Source organism: Salmo salar, chromosome 10 (genome assembly GCF_965601325.2).
Source record: "Salmo salar chromosome 10, fSalSal1, whole genome shotgun sequence".
NCBI lineage: Eukaryota > Metazoa > Chordata > Actinopteri > Salmoniformes > Salmonidae > Salmo > Salmo salar.
The window spans coordinates 33,018,315-33,037,001 of NC_138300.1; the positions used below are offsets into that span (position 1 = coordinate 33,018,315).

At 42.4% G+C, this 18,687-nt stretch overlaps 1 protein-coding gene across 8 annotated transcripts in view; it reads right to left on the reverse strand.

Annotated features, from left to right (window-relative positions):
* The window catches only part of palld (palladin, cytoskeletal associated protein), a 122,032-nt gene that overhangs the window by 64,757 nt on the left and 38,588 nt on the right, over nucleotides 1–18,687 (reverse strand). Inside the window, exon 1 of one of the 8 annotated variants that reach the window (XM_045687656.2) lies at nucleotides 7,402–7,703. The exons of 6 other annotated variants lie outside the window; for them this stretch is intronic. The gene's annotated coding sequence lies outside the window, so the exon portion shown is untranslated. Of the gene's footprint in view, nucleotides 1–7,401; nucleotides 7,704–18,687 lie in introns of those variants that run through there. One more of the 8 variants, XM_045687658.2, reaches the window with a different exon arrangement.

An 18,687-nucleotide genomic window follows, 5' to 3' on the forward strand; every position in this document is an offset into this window, starting at 1 on the left:
ACACTCGCAGACCCACCTACACTCACAGACCCACCTACACTCACAGACCCACCTACACTCACAGACCCACCTACACTCACAGACATAAGGAAACTCTTTCACTAATACAGACGCACCAGTTGGGGAGCAGTGTATCAATCTCCTCACTAAAAACCAATACACAGTCACCCGACTGTGAAATGCCATGCAAAATCTAGGGCTCTTGGGCTTTAGGAACTTTATAGAACTTGTGCAAACATCACTGTGAATAGATCTAAAAGCACAATGACACTTAAAGGCTTTGGAACAGTGGGTACATATATGGCTGGGACTCAACACTAAACAGAGAACTGAGCTCCCCCTATTGCAGTTACCTATGCACCCATGAAAGTAACCGACAACATAATGCACTGATTTAACACATTCATTGTTGGAAAGGAAACAGGCAGCATTATTCCATATTGTTGTTTGGGACCTTTTTACTGAAGAATATGTCTGTTTTTTAGGATTGTGTTTTGTTTTTTGTGTATTGTTGTGTATAATTACATGTATTTTAATGTGTATATGAATGTGTAGTTTAATGTGTTTATTTCATTGTGATGTGTATGTTTGTGCTAAACAGGGCTCGACTGGTCTCAGCATTGACTCCCTGTCAAAATACAGGTTAAATATATATATTTTTTTATATATATAAAATATGCATACATTCAGAAACATAACGAGTTTATCTGAAAACTGATTAGAAAAAGGGGCACTAATGGTTTACAGACTAATCTCGCCCATACAGAGCATTCGGAAAGTATTCAGACCCCTTGACTTTTTCCAGCCTTATTCTAAAATTGATGAAATAGTTTTTTTCCCCCTCATCAATCTACACACAATACCCCATAATGACAAACCAAAAATGAATAGGAAATATAGTCATGAAGTTAGGTTATAAATAATGCTTTTTAATTGAAATAATAATTGTGTCCTTCAAACTTTGCTTTCGTCAAAGAATAATCAATTTGCAGCAATTACAGCCTTGCAGACCTTTGGCATTCTAGTTGTCAATTTGTTGAGGTAATCTGAAGAGATTTCACCCCACGCTTCCTGAAGCACCTCCCACAAGTTGGACTGACTTGATGGGTACTTCTTACGATCAAGCTGCTCTCACAACAGCTCAATAGGGTTGAGATCAGGTGACTGTGCTGGCCACTCTATTATAGACAGAATACCAGCTGATTGCTTCTTCCCTAAATAGTTCTTGCATCATTTGGAGCTGTGCTTTGGTTCATTGTCCTGTTGAAGGAGGAAATTGGCTCCAATTAAGCGCCGTCCACACGGTATGGCATGGCGTTGCAAAATGGAGGGATAGCCTTCCTTCTTCAACATCCCTATTACCTGTACAAATCTCCCACTTACCACCACCAAAGCACCCCCAGACCATCACATTGCCTCCACCATGCTTGACAGATGGCGTCAAGCACTCCTCCAGCATCATTTCATTTTTTTCTGCGTCTCATGAATATTCTTCTTTGTGATCCGAACAACAAACTTAGATTCTGCCCATAACACAGGAGGGATGGTTGCTGATAATGGGCCTTTGTACGTCTACGTAGACATTGCATAAAGAATCTGCCGTTTCCAGCTACAATAGTCATTTACAACATTAACAATGTCTACACTGTATTTCTGATCAATTTGATGTTATTTTAATTGACAAAAAATGTGCTTTTCTTTTAAAAACAAGGACATTTCGAAGTGACCCCAAACTTTTGAACGGTAGTGTAAGTATTCAGACCCTTTATTCAATACTATATTGAAGCACCTTTGGAAGCGTTTACAGCCTCAAGTATTCTTGGGTATGACTCTACAAGCTTGGCACACCTGTATTTTGGGAGTTTCTCCCATTGTTCTCTGCGGATCCTCTCAAGCTCTGTCAGGTTGGATGGAGAGCGTCGCTGCACAGCTATTTTCAGGTCTCTCCAGAGATGTTCGATCGGGTTCAAGGCTGGGCTCTGGCTGGGCCACTCAAGGACATTCAGAGACTTGACCCGAAGCCACTCCAGCGTTGTCTTGGCTATATGCTTAGGGTCGTTGTCCTGTTGGAAGGTGAACCTTCGCCCCAGTCTGAGGTCCTGAGAGCTCTGGTGCAGGTTTTCATCAAGGATCTCGCTGTCCTTTGCTCCATTCATCTTTCCATCAATCCTGACTAGTCTCCTAGTCCCTTCCGCTGAAAAACATCCCCAAGGCATGATGCTACCACCACCATGCTTGCCCGTAGGGATGGTGTCAGACGTGACACTTGGCATTCAGGCCAAAGAGTTCAATCTTGGTTTCATCAGACCAGAGGATCTTGTTTCTCATGGTCAGAGTCCTTATGGTGCCTTTTGGCAAATTCCAAGAGGACTGTCATGTGACTTTTACTGAGGAGTGGCTTCCGTCTGGCCACTCTACCATAAAGGCCTGATTGGTGGAGTGCTGCAGAGATGGTTGTCCTTCTGTAAGGTTCTCCCATCTCCACAGAGGAACTCTAGATCTCTGTCAGAGTGACCATGGGTTCTTGGAAACCTCCCTGACCAAGGCTCTTCTCCCCTGATTGCTCAATTTGGCTGGGCAGCCAGCTCTAGGAAGGGTCTTGGTGGTTTCAAAATTCTTCCATTTAAGAGTGATGGAGGCCACTGTGTTCTTGGGGACCTTCAATGCTGCAGAAATGTTTTGGTACCCTTCCCCAGATCTGTGCCTCGACACAATCCTGTCTCAGAGCTCTATGGACAATTCCTTCAACCTCATGGCTTGGTTTCTGCTCTGACATGCAATATCAACTGTGGGACCTTATATGTGCCTTTCCAAATCATGTCCAATCAATTGAATTTACGACAGTTGGACTCCAATCAAGTTGAAGAGACATCTCAAGGATGATCAACGGAAACAGGATGCACGTGAGCTCAATCTCTAGTCTCATAGCAAAAGGTCTGAATACTTACAGTTGAAGTCAGAAGTGTACATACACTTAGGTTGGAGTTATTAAAAATCGTTTATCAACCAATCCACAAATTTCTTGTAATCAAACTATAGTTTTGGCAAGTTGGTTAGGACATCTACTTTATACATAACACAAGTCATTTTTACAACAATTGTTTACAGAAAGATTATTTCACTTAATCACAATTCCAGTGGGTCAGAAGTTTACATACACTAAGTTGACTGTGCCTTTAAACAGCTTGGAAAATTCCAGAAAATGATGGCATGGCTTTAGAAGCTTCTGATAGGCTGATTGACATCATTTGAGACAATTGGAGGTGTACCTATGGATGTATTTCTATGCCTACCTTCAAACTCTGTGCCTCTTTGCTTGACATCATGGGAAAATCAAAAGAAATCGGCCAAGACCTCTTTAGACCTCCACAAGTCTGGTTCATCCTTGGGAGCAATTTCCAAACGCCTCAAGGTACCACGTTCATCTGTACAAACAATAGTACGCAAGTATAAACACCATGGGACCACGCAGCCATCATACCGCTCAGGAAGGAGACGCGTTCTATCTCCTAGAGATGAATATACCTTGGTGCGAAAAGTGCAAATCAATCCCAGAACAACAGCAAAGGACCTTGTGCAGATGCAGGAGGAAACAGGTACAAAAGTATCTATATCCACAGTAAAACGAGTCCTATATCGACATAACCTGAAAGGCCGCTCAGCAAGGAAGAAACCACTGCTCCAAAACCACCATAAAAAAAGCCAGACTACGGTTTGCAACTGCACATGGGGACAAAGATAATACATTTTGGAGAAATGACCATCATAATGACCATCGTTATGTTTGGAGGAAAAAGGGGGAGGCTTGCAAGCCGAAAAACACCTTCCCAACCGTGAAGCACGAGGGCGGCAGCGTCATGTTGTGGGGGTGCTTTGCTGCAGGAGGGACTGGTGCACTTCACAAAATAGATGGCATCATGAGGTAGGAAAATGATGTGGATATTTTGAAGCAACATCTCAAGACATCAGTCAGGAAGTTAAAGCTTGGTCGCAAATGGGTCTTCCAAATGGACAATGACCCCAAACATACTTCCAAAGTTGTGGCAAAATGGCTTAAGGACAACAAAGTCAAGGTATTGGAGTGGCCATCACAAAGCCCTGACCTCAATCCCATAGAAAATGTGTGGGCAGAACTGAAAAAGTGTGTGCGCGCAAGGAGGCCTACAAACCTGACTCAGTTACACCAGCTCTGTCAGGAGGAATGGGCCAAAATTCACCCAACTTATTGTGGGAAGCTTGTGGAAGGCTACCTGAAACGTTTGACCCAAGTTAAAAAATGTAAAGGCAATGCTACCAAATACTAATTGAGTGTATGTAAATTTCTGACCGACTGGGAATGTGATGAAAGAAATAAAAGCTGAAATAAATCATTCTCTCTACTACTACTCTGATATTTCACATTCTTAAAATAAAGTGGTGATCCTAACTGACCTAAGACAGGGAATTTTTACTAGGAATAAATGTCAGGAATTGTGAAAAGCTGAGTTTAAATGTATTTGACTAAGGTGTATGCAAACTTCTGACTTAGTTATTTATTTTTTGTATTTTTAATACATTTGCAAAAATGTTTAAAAACTTGTTTTCGATTTGTCATTAAGGGTATTGCGTGTAGATTGATGAGAAAAAATATATATTTTTATAAATATTAGAATAAGGCTGTAACAAAATGTGGAAAAAAGTCAAGGGGTCTGAACACTTTCCAAATGTACTGTATGTTGATAATCTGGGAAACCAAACTGGCAGAAGTGCTGACAGCAGCAAAGGAAGGTCCTGTCTTAGATCCTATTTCTCAATCTGTTTTCTCTCTCTGGGGAGGAATACTGTCAACAGGAAATATGGAAAGTCTTGGATGGCATCAGATATCTGAAGTTAGGGTGTGTGTGTGTGTGTGTGTGTGTGTGTGTGTGTGTGTGTGTGTGTGTGTGTGTGTATACACTAAAAGGGAGGGAAATAATGATAAATGCTACAACCCATCTAAGTAAATTAGTGGAAAACGCTATTTGATACTTGAGTCGCCATTTATATGAGGCAGGGTTAGGGGTCATGGGCCAGGGTTCAGAGGGAGTATTCTGAACAGAGGACAGCTGGAGAAGATACTGTAGAGTGAGAGAGAAAGGGAACGAAGCTCCACGGAGACAGTGACAGACGCATTTGCAGCAGCTGAGCTGTAAATGATGAATGAGCATGAATACACGCACAGACACACACACACACAATAAAATAAGCTGATATAAAATAAACTGATATAGTCCCGTGTAAAAGGATAGGAAAATAATGTGATAAGGGTAGGAAAATAGTGTGATAAAGGTAGGGAAATAGTGTGAGAGGCAAGGGGCCAGAGCTGCCCTGAGGTGGTGAAATACAAACAAACTTAGGTTTTTTGTTAATGAGTGGCCCAACACTGAAGGAAACCATGTTCAGCATCAAAATACATGTGCCTTGCAAAAGTATTCATCCCCCTTGCCGTTTTTCCTATTTTTTTGCGTTACAACCTGTAATTTCAATGTATTTTTATTTGGATTTCATGTAATGGACAATCACAAAATAGTCCAAATTGGTGAAGTGAAATGCAAAAAATAATTGGTTTTAAAAAATGCAAAAAAATAAACAATGGAAAAATGGTGCGTGCATATGTATTCACCCCCTTTGCTATGAAGCCCCTAAATAAGATCTGGTACAACCAATTACCTTCAGAAGTCACATTATTAGTTAAATAAAGTCCACCTGTATGCAATCTAAGTATCACATGATCTGTCACATGATCTCAGTATATATACACGTGTTCTGAAAGGCCCCAGAGTCCGCAACTCCACTAAGCAAGGGGCACCACCAAGCAAGCGGCACCATGAAGACCAAGGAGCGCTCCAAACAAGTCAGGGACAAAGTTGTGGAGAAATACAGATCAGGGTTGGGTTATAAAAACATATCAGAAACTTTGAACATCCCACAGAGCACCATTAAATCCATTATTAAAAAATGGAAAGAATATGGCACCACAACAAACCTGCCAAGAGAGGGCCACCCACCAAAACTCTCAGACCAGGCAAGGAGGGCATTAATCAGAGAGGCAACAAAGAGACCAAAGATAACCCTGAAGGAACTGTAAAGCTCCACAGCAGAGATTGGAGTATCTGTCCATAGGACTACTTTAAGCCGTACACTCCATAGAGCTGGACTTTACGGAAGACTGGCCAGAAAAAAGCCATTGCTTAAAGAAAAAAATAAGCAAACACATTTGGTGTTTGCCAAAAGGCATGTGGGAGACTCCCCAAACATATGAAAGAAGGTACTCTGGTCAGATGAGTCTAAAATTGAGCTTTTTGCCATCAAGGAAAATGCTATGTCTGGCGCAAACCCAACACCTCTCATCACCCCAAGACACCATCCCCACAGCGAAGCATGGTGGTGGCAGCATCATGCTGTGGGGATGTTTTTCATCGGCAGGGACTGGGAAATTGGTCAGAATTGAAGGAATGGTGGATGGCGCTAAATACAGGGTAATTCTTGAGGGAAACCCGTTTCACTCTTCCAGAGATTTGAGACTAGGACAGAGGTTCACCTTCCAATGACACTAAGCATACTGCTAAAGCAACACTCGAGTGGTTTTTAGGCAAAATATTTAAATGTATTGGAATGGCCTAGTCAAAGCCCAGACCTCAATCCAATTGAGAATCTATGGTATGACTTAAAGATTGCTGTACACCAGTGGAACCCATCCAATTTGAAGGAGCTGGAGCTGTTTTGTCTTGAAGAATGGGCAAAAATGTAAGTGGCTAGATGTGCCAAGCTTATAGAGACATACCCCAAGAGACTTGCAGTTGTAATTGCTGCAAAAGGTGACTCTAAAAAATTATTGACTTTGGGGGGGTGAATAGTTATGCACACTCAAGTTTTCAGTTTTTTTGCCTTATTTCTTGTTTGTTTCACAATAAAAAATATTTTGCATCTTCAAAGTGGTAGGCATGTTGTGTAAATCAAATGATACAAACCCCCCACAACTCCAGGTTGTAAGGCAACAAAATAGGAAAAATGCCAAGGGAGGTGAATACTTTCTCAAGTCACTGTAACTTATACCATGACCCAGTAAAACTCTCTATCAAACACCACAAATCAACATTATAACCATCAGCTTACAACATCGCTGAATTTGAGACCCACACTCATCTAGGCACTGGAACCACAACTTGATTTGATCTGATGAATAAAGTCCAGTCCTGGGATAGTCACTCACCCCAGCACCAAATTAAACAGCTATTAAAACCAAGCAAACACATTAACAGGTTAATAAAATATGACAGATTCACCAAACAATGACACCAACAAGTAAGTCAACTTAAAACTGAGAACCATAGTAGGCTACATCAACAACAACAGCAAGGTTCAAAGCTCAGAGTTCCTTACCTGTGCAGATGTACTTCCCGAGTTATTGAATATCAGAATGATGTCACTTCTGATTTCCTTTATCTTCAAGTTAAGAGATTGAAGATTGATAGAAAGTTTCAAATTCTGAGAGAGAGACCCTCACTAAGCCACTGCCAGAAACACTGACACACTCACCAACTCTGCCACCGCGAGTAATACTGAGACACACACGAGGCACAGAGAGAGAAGAGAGGGAGGGAGCAGCGGAAAGAGCTGCCAAATTCCACACAAATGGAGAGAGACAGAGCAAGAGAGAGACATTATGATTTTTTGAATCAACAAAGATTCTTGTGAGACACGTGAGTCGGACTCTGATCTCTTGGAATGACTCCAGTTGAACTCTCTTTTGATCACTGTCTCGCTTGTTCTCCTGCTCTCTTGCTATCAGTATCAGTAAATAACACATCTATCCCCATTAGAGCCCACTGTGGCTGGACCAGGGACCCAATGAGGAAGGAGAGACGCTGACACCTTGTCCAGAGTGGTCATAGCTAGAAGGGATCCAGCTTTTTCAAATGAACATCAAACGTTGACCTTTTTTGCATTTTTGCAAACCTTAGACCTTTTCCTGACCTTAATCTAATTATTCTAACCTTCCACATGAATTATTCTAACCTGCTGCGTAACTTCTCCTAACCTACTATGAAAAGTCAAGTCTGACATTAATTTGACAAAAGCCGGCTCTCTTCTAGCCATGACTGTCCAGAGCCTCCCAGGCTGGGACACAAAGGGGGTTAAACACCCCAACTCCACACCATCCATTCCAATTACTCTCTCTGGGTCAATAACACTGGTGAATATAAAAACCCCATACTGAAACAGGATGATACTGGTGCATCCTTAAAACATTTATATCCAGGAGGGTTGAAACAACAGTGGCAGTAGTATGTTTCCCTCAGATGATTATATTTGTGGGTGGCACAAGTTTAATGAGCAAAGCAGCAGAGGCCAAATGTTATCCAAGCGGATTCTTTGTCAAGTTTGTTTCCTATACTGAAACAAAGTCATCCCCTGTATTCTGTCTGTTTTTATCCTGCTGACAAGTTTAGCAGGCTGGGTCACAGTCTACTGGTCATCTAAAAGCCCCACAATACCCCTCAGTTCTAGGACTGACACAGGGCCAGATGAATGAGGAAAAGGAGGCCTTTGGGGCTTAATTCTGTGTGTGGTAGAATGATGACATCAGATGTGACATTAGATATTTTGTTTTGCGTGCCAAATTGAAATAGGCCACTTATATAGCCCACTTTGGCCTGGTCTAAAACAGCCTAGTTAGGTTGGCACCCCCCTTGGGTTGTGCCGTGGCGGAGATCTTTGTGGGCTATAGTCGGCCTTGTCTCAGGATGGTAAGTTGGTGGTTGAAGATATCCCTCTAGTGGTGTGGGGGCTATGATTTCGCAAAGTGGGGGGGTTATATCCTGCCTGTATGGCCCTGTCCGGGGGTTTCGTCAGATGGTGCCACAGTGATTCCTGACCCCTCCTGTCTCAGCCTCCAGTATTTATGCTGCAGTAGTTTATGTGTCGGGGGGCAAGAGACAGTCTGTTATATCTAGAGTATTTCTTCTGTCTTATCCGGTGTCCTGTGCGAATTTAAGTATGCTCTCTCTAATTCTCTCTTTCTTTCTTTCCTTCCTTCTTTCTCTCGGAGGACCTGAGCCCTAGGACCATGCCTCAGGACTACCTGGCCTGATGACTCCTTTCTGTCCCCAGTCCACCTGGCCGTGCTGCTGCTCCAGTTTCAACTGTTCTGCCTGCAGCTATGGAACCCTGACCTGTTCACCGGATGTGCTACCTGCCCCAGACCTGCTGCTTTCAACTCTCTAGAGACAGCAGGAGCGATACTCTGAATGATCAGCTATGAAAAGCCAACTGACATTTATTCATTTTTTACATTTTAGTCATTTAGCAGACGCTCTTATCCAGAGCGACTTACAGTAGTGAATGCATAAATTTCATACATTTTTCCCCCCGTACTGGTCCCCCGTGGGAATCGAACCCACAACCCTGGCGTTGCAAACACCATGCTCTACCAACTGTGCCACACGGGACCGTACTCCTGAGGTGCTGGCCTGTTGCACCCTCGACAACCACTATAATTATTATTATTTGACCCTGCTAGTCATCTATGAACATTTGAACATCTTGGCCATGTTCTGTTATAATCTCCACCCGGCACAACCAGAAGAGGACTGGCCACCCCTCATAGCCTCGTTCCTCTCTAGGTTTCGTCCTAGGTTCTGGCCTTTCTAGGGAGTTTTTCCTAGCCACCGTGCTTCTACACCTGCATTGCTTGCTGTTTGGGGTTTTAGGCCGGGTTTCTGTACAGCACTTTCAGATATCAGCTGATGTAAGAAGGGCTTTATAAATACATTTGATTTGATTTGATTAGTTATGATGGAACTATTCCCATTTAGAGCGCATAGCACCTGGTCAGTAAGGGTCAGATAGCTGTAAACCCTGCCTGATCATGTCCTGCACAGCACACACACCCAGCCCTGAGACCGGCTACAGCCCTCACACTCCAAACGCTTACTGTACACAGAGATGGGCAGTATTTCTGTTGCATCTATGTGAAATATGTACAGTGCATTCAGAAAGTATTCAGACCCCTGGACTTTTCCAAATTTCTTTACATTACAGCCTTATTCTAAAATGTATTAAATTAATTTTTGTTCCTCATCGATCTACACACAATACCCCATAATGACATAATGACATGTAGTAAAAAAAATATATATATATATATATATATATATTTCAATTACTCCTGAGTATTTTGCATTACACTGGGCTAAACTACACTCCAATGTATTTGGTAACAAGATACTTTCAAGAGCTGTAATTTGTATTTTCAAAATACATAAACATTTTCTATACCATTTTTGATAGCGGTTCACCATTTTGTGTCCCCCATTCACCCCGCATGGTATCAGAAGTCTGATGGCACTATGGTGTGAAAATGTGTGTCTGTTAATGAGCAAAATGTAAATGTATATATAAAAATGAACAATTAGAAAGCACACTGAGTATTATTCTAATGAGCTCAGCCCTAATAATAATACCCAGTGTGCTTTGCAGTTAATTTTGGTATGTTCATTATCACATATACATTTTGGTCATTAACAGACACACTTATCAAGACTGACTTACATAAACAACAACATATCACAGTCACAGTATTAAATATAAGTGTCTGGAAGTTTATTTTTGATACATTGATCTTAATGGTATTTTGTAATTGTATTTAGTAGTTTTTCCCCATCCTGACTGTACAGTTAACATACAGTAAAGTGGTTGAGGTTTCTCTAGTGCACTGGGTCAAGGCCTGATACAAGAGCTAACATAAAATGCAGAATGAAAGGGTGTAGTTTTTCACTCAGTGAAATGCTCAGCAGGGGTTCAGGTTTTGGGGTTTACAGCGTTGGGTGAATTGCCCAGTGATATTTTGGTCTGTGTGTGTCAATGGCGGCGCCGTCTGAGTGGCTGCCACTGGGACGAAGCAGCAGGTGGAATTATTTATGGTACTTGTTGCTAGGAGGAGTTGATACTATAGACAGTGTGTGTGTGTGTGTGTGTGTGTGTGTGTGTGTGTGTGTGTGTGTGTGTGTGTGTGTGTGTGAGTGAGTGAGTGAGTGAGTGAGTGAGTGAGTGAGTGAGTGAGTGAGTGAGTGAGTGAGTGAGTGAGTGAGTGAGTGAGTGAGAGAAAGAGAGTGTGTGTGTGTGAGGGTTGGGCTCAATTCAGAATTGTGGAATTGAATCCTACTGAACTCATGGTACTTGTTGCTAGGAGGGGTTAATACTATAGACAATGTGTGCATGCGTGCGAGAGAGAGAGAGAGAGAGAGCGACACTAGCGGTTCTGGGGGGGGGGGGGGGGGGGCAGTGCCCCTGTGACAACAATTTTGGACTCCCTTGTGGTCCCCCTAAATGTGGAGTATGAAATAATTTTATACTCCACATTGAGAGAGAGAGAGAGAGAGAGAGAGAGAGAGAGAGTGTGCGTGTGGGTCAGGGTTGGTCTCAAGTCAGAATTTTAGAATTGACTCCTGTTGAACTCATGAGTTGAAATTCTAATTGAATTCGCCACACCTCACATGTTGTAGAATTTCAATTTGAGTTTGAGTGACAGGAAGTAGATTTAAATTCAGTGCAATTCAAAGAAATTCCACTCAGAACATGAGAGTGCCATTCAATCTGACAGGTCACACTTCCAAATACTGCAAAATATATAACTTCTCTCTGTAAACAATGTTCATATACTTTTTTAACCTTTGTGGATAGAATAGCTAGTTACTGTGTATTTCCACAGATCATTTCATTTGTTTGGCTTCCTTTTGAAGGCATCAGGGTCAACTTGAGGGATACTGGTGCATTCTGGGAAATATAGTCAAGTCAAATAAAATTGTAATAAATTTGTCACGTGCCGAATACAACCTTACTGTGAAATGCTTACTTACAAGCCCTTAAATCAACAATGCAGTTTTAAGAAAAGAGAGTTTAGAAAATATTTCCTAAATAAACAGAAGTTTAAAAAGTAACACAATAAAATAACAATAACGAGGCTATATACGGGTGGTACCGATACCAAGTCAATGTGCGGGGGTACAGGTTTGTACCTTCACTCCCTCCTCTCTACATTTTCCTCCTCTGTTTCTGCTGCTAAAGCCACTTTCTACCACTCTAACTTCCAAGCATCTGCCTCTAACCCTAGGAATCTCTTTGCCACCTTCTCCTCCCTCCTGAATCCCCCCCCCCCTCCTCCCTCTCTGCGGATGACTTCGTCAACCATTTTGAAAAGAAGGTCGACGACATCCAATCCTCTTTTGTTAAGTCAAACGACACCGCTGGTCCTGCTCACATTGCCCTACCTTTGACTTCTTTCTCCCCTCTCTCTCCATATGAAATCTTGCGTCTTGTGACGGCCGGCTGCCCAACAACCTGCCCGCTTGACCCTATCCCCTCCTCTCTTCTCCAGACCATTTCCGGAGACTTTCTCCCTTACCTCACCTCGCTCATCAACTCATCCTTGACCGCTGGCTACGTCCCTTCCGTCTTCAAGAGGGCAAGAGTTGCACCCCTTCCAGAGGCGGAAATCCCGGGGGGACGAGGGGGACACGACCCCCCCATCCTGGGAAAAATATGATTTGTCCCCCCCAATATATCACTGAAACATAACTATGTCATTTAAATAATATTAATAATACGCAATGAAAGCAATTGTGCTGATTATAGACACTTAATAGCGCGTTTTTAACCTGTTGGGGGTAGGGGGCAGTATTGACACGGCCGGATAAAAAACGTACCCGATTTAATCTGATTACTACTCCTGCCCAGTAACTAGAATATGCATATAATTATTGGCTTTGGATAGAAAACGTTTCTAAAACTGTTTGAATGGTGTCTGTGAGTATAACAGAACTCATATGGCAGGCAAAAACCTGAGAGGATTCTATATGGGAAGTGGCCTGTCTGACAAGTTGTTGTTCATCTGGGCTCTTTTTATTGAAGACTGAGGATCTTTGCTCTAACGTGACACTTCCTACGGCTCCCATAGGCTCTCAGAGCCCGGGAAAAAGCTGAACGATATCGAGGCAGCCTCTGGCTGAAACACATTATCGCTTTTGGCAAGTGGCCGATCAGAGTACTATGGGCTTAGGCGCGTGCCCGAGTCGACCCCATGCTTTATTTTCTTTCGTCTGTTTACCTAAATGCAGATTCCCGGTCGGAATATTATCGCTTTTTTACGAGAAAAATGGCATAAAAATTGATTTTAAACAGCGGTTGACATGGTTCGAAGTACGGTAATGGAATATTTAGAATTTTTTTGTCACGAAATGCGCCATGCTCGTAACCCTTATTTACCCTTTCGGATAGTGTCTTGTACGCACGAACAAAACGCCGCTATTTGGATATAACTATGGATTATTTGGGACCAAACCAACATTTGTTATTGAAGTAGAAGTCCTGGGAGTGCATTCTGACGAAGAACACCAAAGGTAATACAATTTTTCTTATAGTAAATCTGACTTTGGTGAGTGCTAAACTTGCTGGGTGTCTAAATAGCTAGCCCTGTGATGCCGGGCTATCTACTGAGAATATTGCAAAATGTGCTTTCACCGAAAAGCTATTTTAAAATCGGACATATCGAGTGCATAGAGGAGTTCTGTATCTATAATTCTTAAAATAATTGTTATGTTTTTTGTGAACGTTTATCGTGAGTAATTTAGTAAATTCACCGGAAGTTTGCGGGGGTATGCTAGTTCTGAACGTCACATGCTAATGTAAAAAGCTGGTTTTTGATATAAATATGAACTTGATTGAACAAAACATGCATGTATTGTATAACATAATGTCCTAGGTGTGTCATCTGATGAAGATCATCAAAGGTTAGTGCTGCATTTAGCTGTCTTCTGGGTTTTTGTGACATTATATGCTAGCTTGAAAAATGGGTGTCTGATTATTTCTGGCCGGGTACTCTGCTGACATAATCTAATGTTTTGCTTTCGTTGTAAAGCCTTTTTGAAATCGGACAGTGTGGTTAGATTAACGAGAGTCTTGTCTTTAAAATGGTGTAAAATAGTCATATGTTTGAGAAATTGAAGTAATAGCATTTCTAAGGTATTTGAATAACGCGCCACAGGATTCCACTGGCTGTTACGTAGGTGGGACGATTTCGTCCCGCCGGCCCTAGAGAAGTTAAGTTTCAAAAGATTGCGACCCCCCCACCCTTTGCCTCACAATGGTTTGATCCACTGCCAGTTCCTTAGTTGGCAAGGTAACAGAGGGGTCGTGTCTACTGTCTGAAAGGCACTCAATGAACGTAACTGACGTAAGGTTAATCCAGTCAATCGCGCACACACTAGCTGAATATGCAGAGCTAGTGCGCAAATATTAACTATAAAGCTAGCTAGTACCTATTCCATTTATGTGGCGTCGTCAAAGATGGAATCTTTGCTATCGTCAATTTATTCCAAGATCAGCATGCAGATGATGTAAGTTAGTGCTTCAAAGTCCCTGTGATAAGGTTAGCGATAAACTGAAGTCCAAACTGAAGAGAACTACACTCTCTTCTACCATTGTCTTAAATATATTTAATGGTCTCGTTGCAAAAGCTAAATTGTCGCAAGGGAACTTTTGTTTATTTATTTTATTTCACCTTTATTTAACCTGGGTAGCAAAGATTATAGCAAACACCACTGAAACGGAATTGGTGCTCGCTAGCTTTGCAAATTCAGCTATTGTTGGAAGCCAGCCAATATGAAACAAACTATTAAAATTATAAAAGGTTGCAGCATATGTTGTGTAAATGGTGAACTCATACAGCTGTCAACTCTTGTCATTTTAATCCGTTTCACATTTGCTAGCTACCTTTTAGATCGAAGCCCAAATAGAATGATAGAAGATGATAGAAGCCCATCTCCTACTGTAAATAACCTACACACGGTGTGTGTGTGTAGCCAGCCAGCCAGCCAGGTAGAAAAATGGCAGAAAAATAAAAGACGGACATCAGAGTATTTTTCAATACACCAAAACGCATAGTAAGAACCCTAGTAACCTAATATCTCAAAGACTAGTTGATAAAATGTTCATAAGAAAGAAATGAAATTCTAATGGAAATGTTTCACAATGATGTCATTAGGCAGAGCAGGCAACAGATGGCACACAGACAGCAGAGTTGGGGACAGATATGCAGGGACAGACTGGCAGAGACAGGGAGTCTCAGGTAAGTTTGTTAAGTCTTTGTTTGGCAACATTATGAAAGGTTCTCAATTTTTTTTACTTGTAAAATAGGAACATAATTGGAAAATGCCATGGATACCCCCACTCTCAACTTAAACTGGTGACTGAACTAAGATTTGTTAAAGGCAATGGTATTGCTGTTGTGATTAGTTGTGTAGTTTTGGGTACCGGTAGTTAGGAGTACGGCAAACACCTTATTTCTTTGGTTCCTCAATATACATTTACCATATTACAATGTAGGCTATGTGTTACAGCACTACTTTTGGTGTCCCCCTCAGGAATTGCTCTTGAGAAAATTTCATGTAATTGTCCCCTCCAAAGTTGATATCAGATTTTCGCCCCTGACCCCTTCTCAAAAAACCTACACTCGATCCCTCCGATGTCAACAACTACAGACCAGTATCCCTTCTTTCTTTTCTCTCCAAAACTCTTGAACGTGCCGTCCTTGGCCAGCTCTCCTGCTATCTCTCTCAGAATGACCTTCTCGATCCAAATCAGTCAGGTTTCAAGGCTGGTCATTCAACTGAGACTGCTCTTCTCTGTGTCACGGAGGCTCTCTGCACTGCTAAAGCTAACTCTCTCTCCTCTGCTCTCATCCTTCTAGACCTATCTGCTGCCTTTGATACTGTGAACCATCAGATCCTCCTCTCCACCCTCTCCGAGTTGGGTATCTCTGGCGCGGCTCACTCTTGGATTGCGTCCTACCTGACAAGTCACTCCTACCAGGTGGCGTGGCGAGAATCCGTCTCCGCACCACGTGCTCTCACCACTGGTGTCCCCCAGGGCTCAGTTCTAGGCCCTCTCCTATTCTCGCTATACACTAAGTCACTTGGCTCTGTCATACCCTTACATGGTCTCTCCTATCATTGCTACGCAGACGACACACAATTAATCTTCTCCTTTCCCCCTTCTGATAACCAGGTGGCGAATCGCATCTCTGCATGTCTGGCAGACATATCAGTGTGGATGACGGATCACCACCTCAAGCTGAACCTCGGCAAGACGGAGCTGCTCTTCCTCCCGGGGAAGGACTGCCCTTTCCATGATCTCGCCATCACGGTGGACAACTCCATTGTGTCCTCCTCCCAGAGTGCTAAGAGCCTCGGCGTGACCCTGGACAACACCCTGTCGTTCTCCGCTAACCTCAAGGTGGTGACCAGATCCTGTAGGTTCATGCTATACAACATTCGCAGAGTACGACCCTGCCTTACACAGGAAGCGGCGCATGTCCTAATCCAGGCACTTGTCATCTCCCGTCTGGATTACTGCAACTCCCTGTTGGCGGGGCTCCCTGCCTGTGCCATTAAACCCCTACAACTCATCCAGAACGCCGCAGCCCGTCTGGTGTTCAACCTTCCCAAGTTCTCTCACGTCACCCCGCTCCTCCGCACACTCCACTGGCTTCCAGTTGAAGCTCGCATCTGCTACAAGACCATGGTGCTTGCCTACGGAGCTGTGAGGGGAACGGCACCTCCGTACCTTCAGGCTCTGATCAGGCCCTACACCCAAACAAGGGCACTGCGTTCATCCACCTCTGGCCTGCTGGCCCCCCTACCTCTGCGGAAGCACAGTTCCCGCTCAGCCCAGTCAAAACTGTTCGCTGCTCTGGCACCCCAATGGTGGAACAAGCTCCCTCACGACGCCAGGACAGCGGAGTCAATCACCACCTTCCGTAGACACCCCCCCCCCCCCCCCCCCCCCAAAAAAAGATATAGATGTACTATTGTAAAGTGGTTGTTCCACTGGATATCTTAAAGTGAATGCACCAATTTGTAAGTCGCTCTGGATAAAAGCGTCTGCTAAATGACGTAAATGTAAATGTAAATGTACATGTAGGTAGGGGTAAAGTGGCTATGCATAGAAAATAAACAGCGGGGGTTTAAGTGATTAATGAAATATAATAACTTTCATAATAACTTTGAATATTTGCATACAGGTTTTGTTTTCCATAATCATTCATTTTAAGTGTTTGTCCTGAAAATCGATTGTTTCAACAATATTTGATATGTATGTACACTACCGTTAAAAAGTTTGGGGTCACTTTATAATGTCCTTGTTTTTGAAAGAAAAGCACATTTTTTGTCCATTAAAATAACATCAAATTGATCAGAAATACAGTGTAGACATAGTTAATGTTGTAAATGACTATTGTAGCTGGAAATGGCTGATTTATTTTATGGAATATCTACATAGGCATACAGAGGCCCATTATCAGCAACCATCACTCCTGTGTTCCAATGCCACGTTGTGTTAGCTAATCCAAGAGGAAGAGGACAAGTACATTAGAGTGTCTAGTTTGAGAAACAGAGGCCTCACAAGTCCTCAACTGGCAGCTTCATTAAATAGTACTCGCAAAACACCAGTCTCAACGTCAACAGTGAAGAGGCGACTCCTGGATGCTGGCCATCTAGGCAGAGTTGCAAAGAAAAGCCATATCTCAGACTGGCCAATAAAAATAAAAGATTAAGATGGGCAAAAGAACACAGACACTGGACAGAGGAACTCTGCCTAGAAGGCCAGCATCCCGGAGTTGCCTCTTCACTGTTGATATTAGGACTGGTGTTTTGCGGGTACCATTTAATGAAGCTGCCAGTTGAGGACTTGTGAGGCGTCTGTTTCTCAAACTAGACACTCTAATGTACTTGTCCTCTTGCTCAGTTGTGCACCAGGGCCTCCCACTCCCCTTTCTATTCTGATTAGAGCCAGTTTGCGCTGTTCTGTGAAGGGAGTAGTACACAGCATTGTACGAGATCTTCAGTTTCTTGGCAATTTCTCACATGGAGTAGCTTTCATTTCTCAGAACAAGAATAGACTGACGAGTTTCAGAGGAAAGTTCTTTGCTTCTGGCCATTTTGAGCCTGTAATCGAACCCACAAATGCTGATGCTCCAGATACTCAACTAGTCTAAAGAAGGCCACTTTTATTGCTTATTTAATCAGAACAACAGTTTTTAGCTGTGCTAACATAATTGCAAAAGGGTTTTCTAATGATCAATTAGCCTTTTAAAATGATAAACTTGGACTTGCTAACACAACCTGCCATTGGAACACAGGAGTGACGGTTGCTGATAATGGGCCTCTGTACACCTATGTAGATATTCCAGAAAAAATCTGCCATTTCCAGCTACAATAGTCATTTACAACATGAAATATGTCTACACTATATTTCCCATCAATTTGATGTTATTTTAATGGACAAAAAATATGCTTTTCTTTCAAAAACAAGGACATTTCTAAGTGACCCCAAACTTTTGAATGGTAGTGTATATAATGACATGTTTGATGTTTTATGTACAATGTGTCTATTTTTATAGATTACACCTAATACAGAATAGAAGAGGCATTTGAATTTCATAGAATTTTACTATTTTCTATAATTAAAATAAAAAATTGCAATTCTGTGTCCTGTTTACTACATCAATTCAAATTCAAGAACTGAATTGGAATTTTTAAGGCATTCTCAATTAAATTCTGAATTGAGCCCAACTCTTGTGTGTGTGTGTGTGTGTGTGTGTGTGTGTGTGTG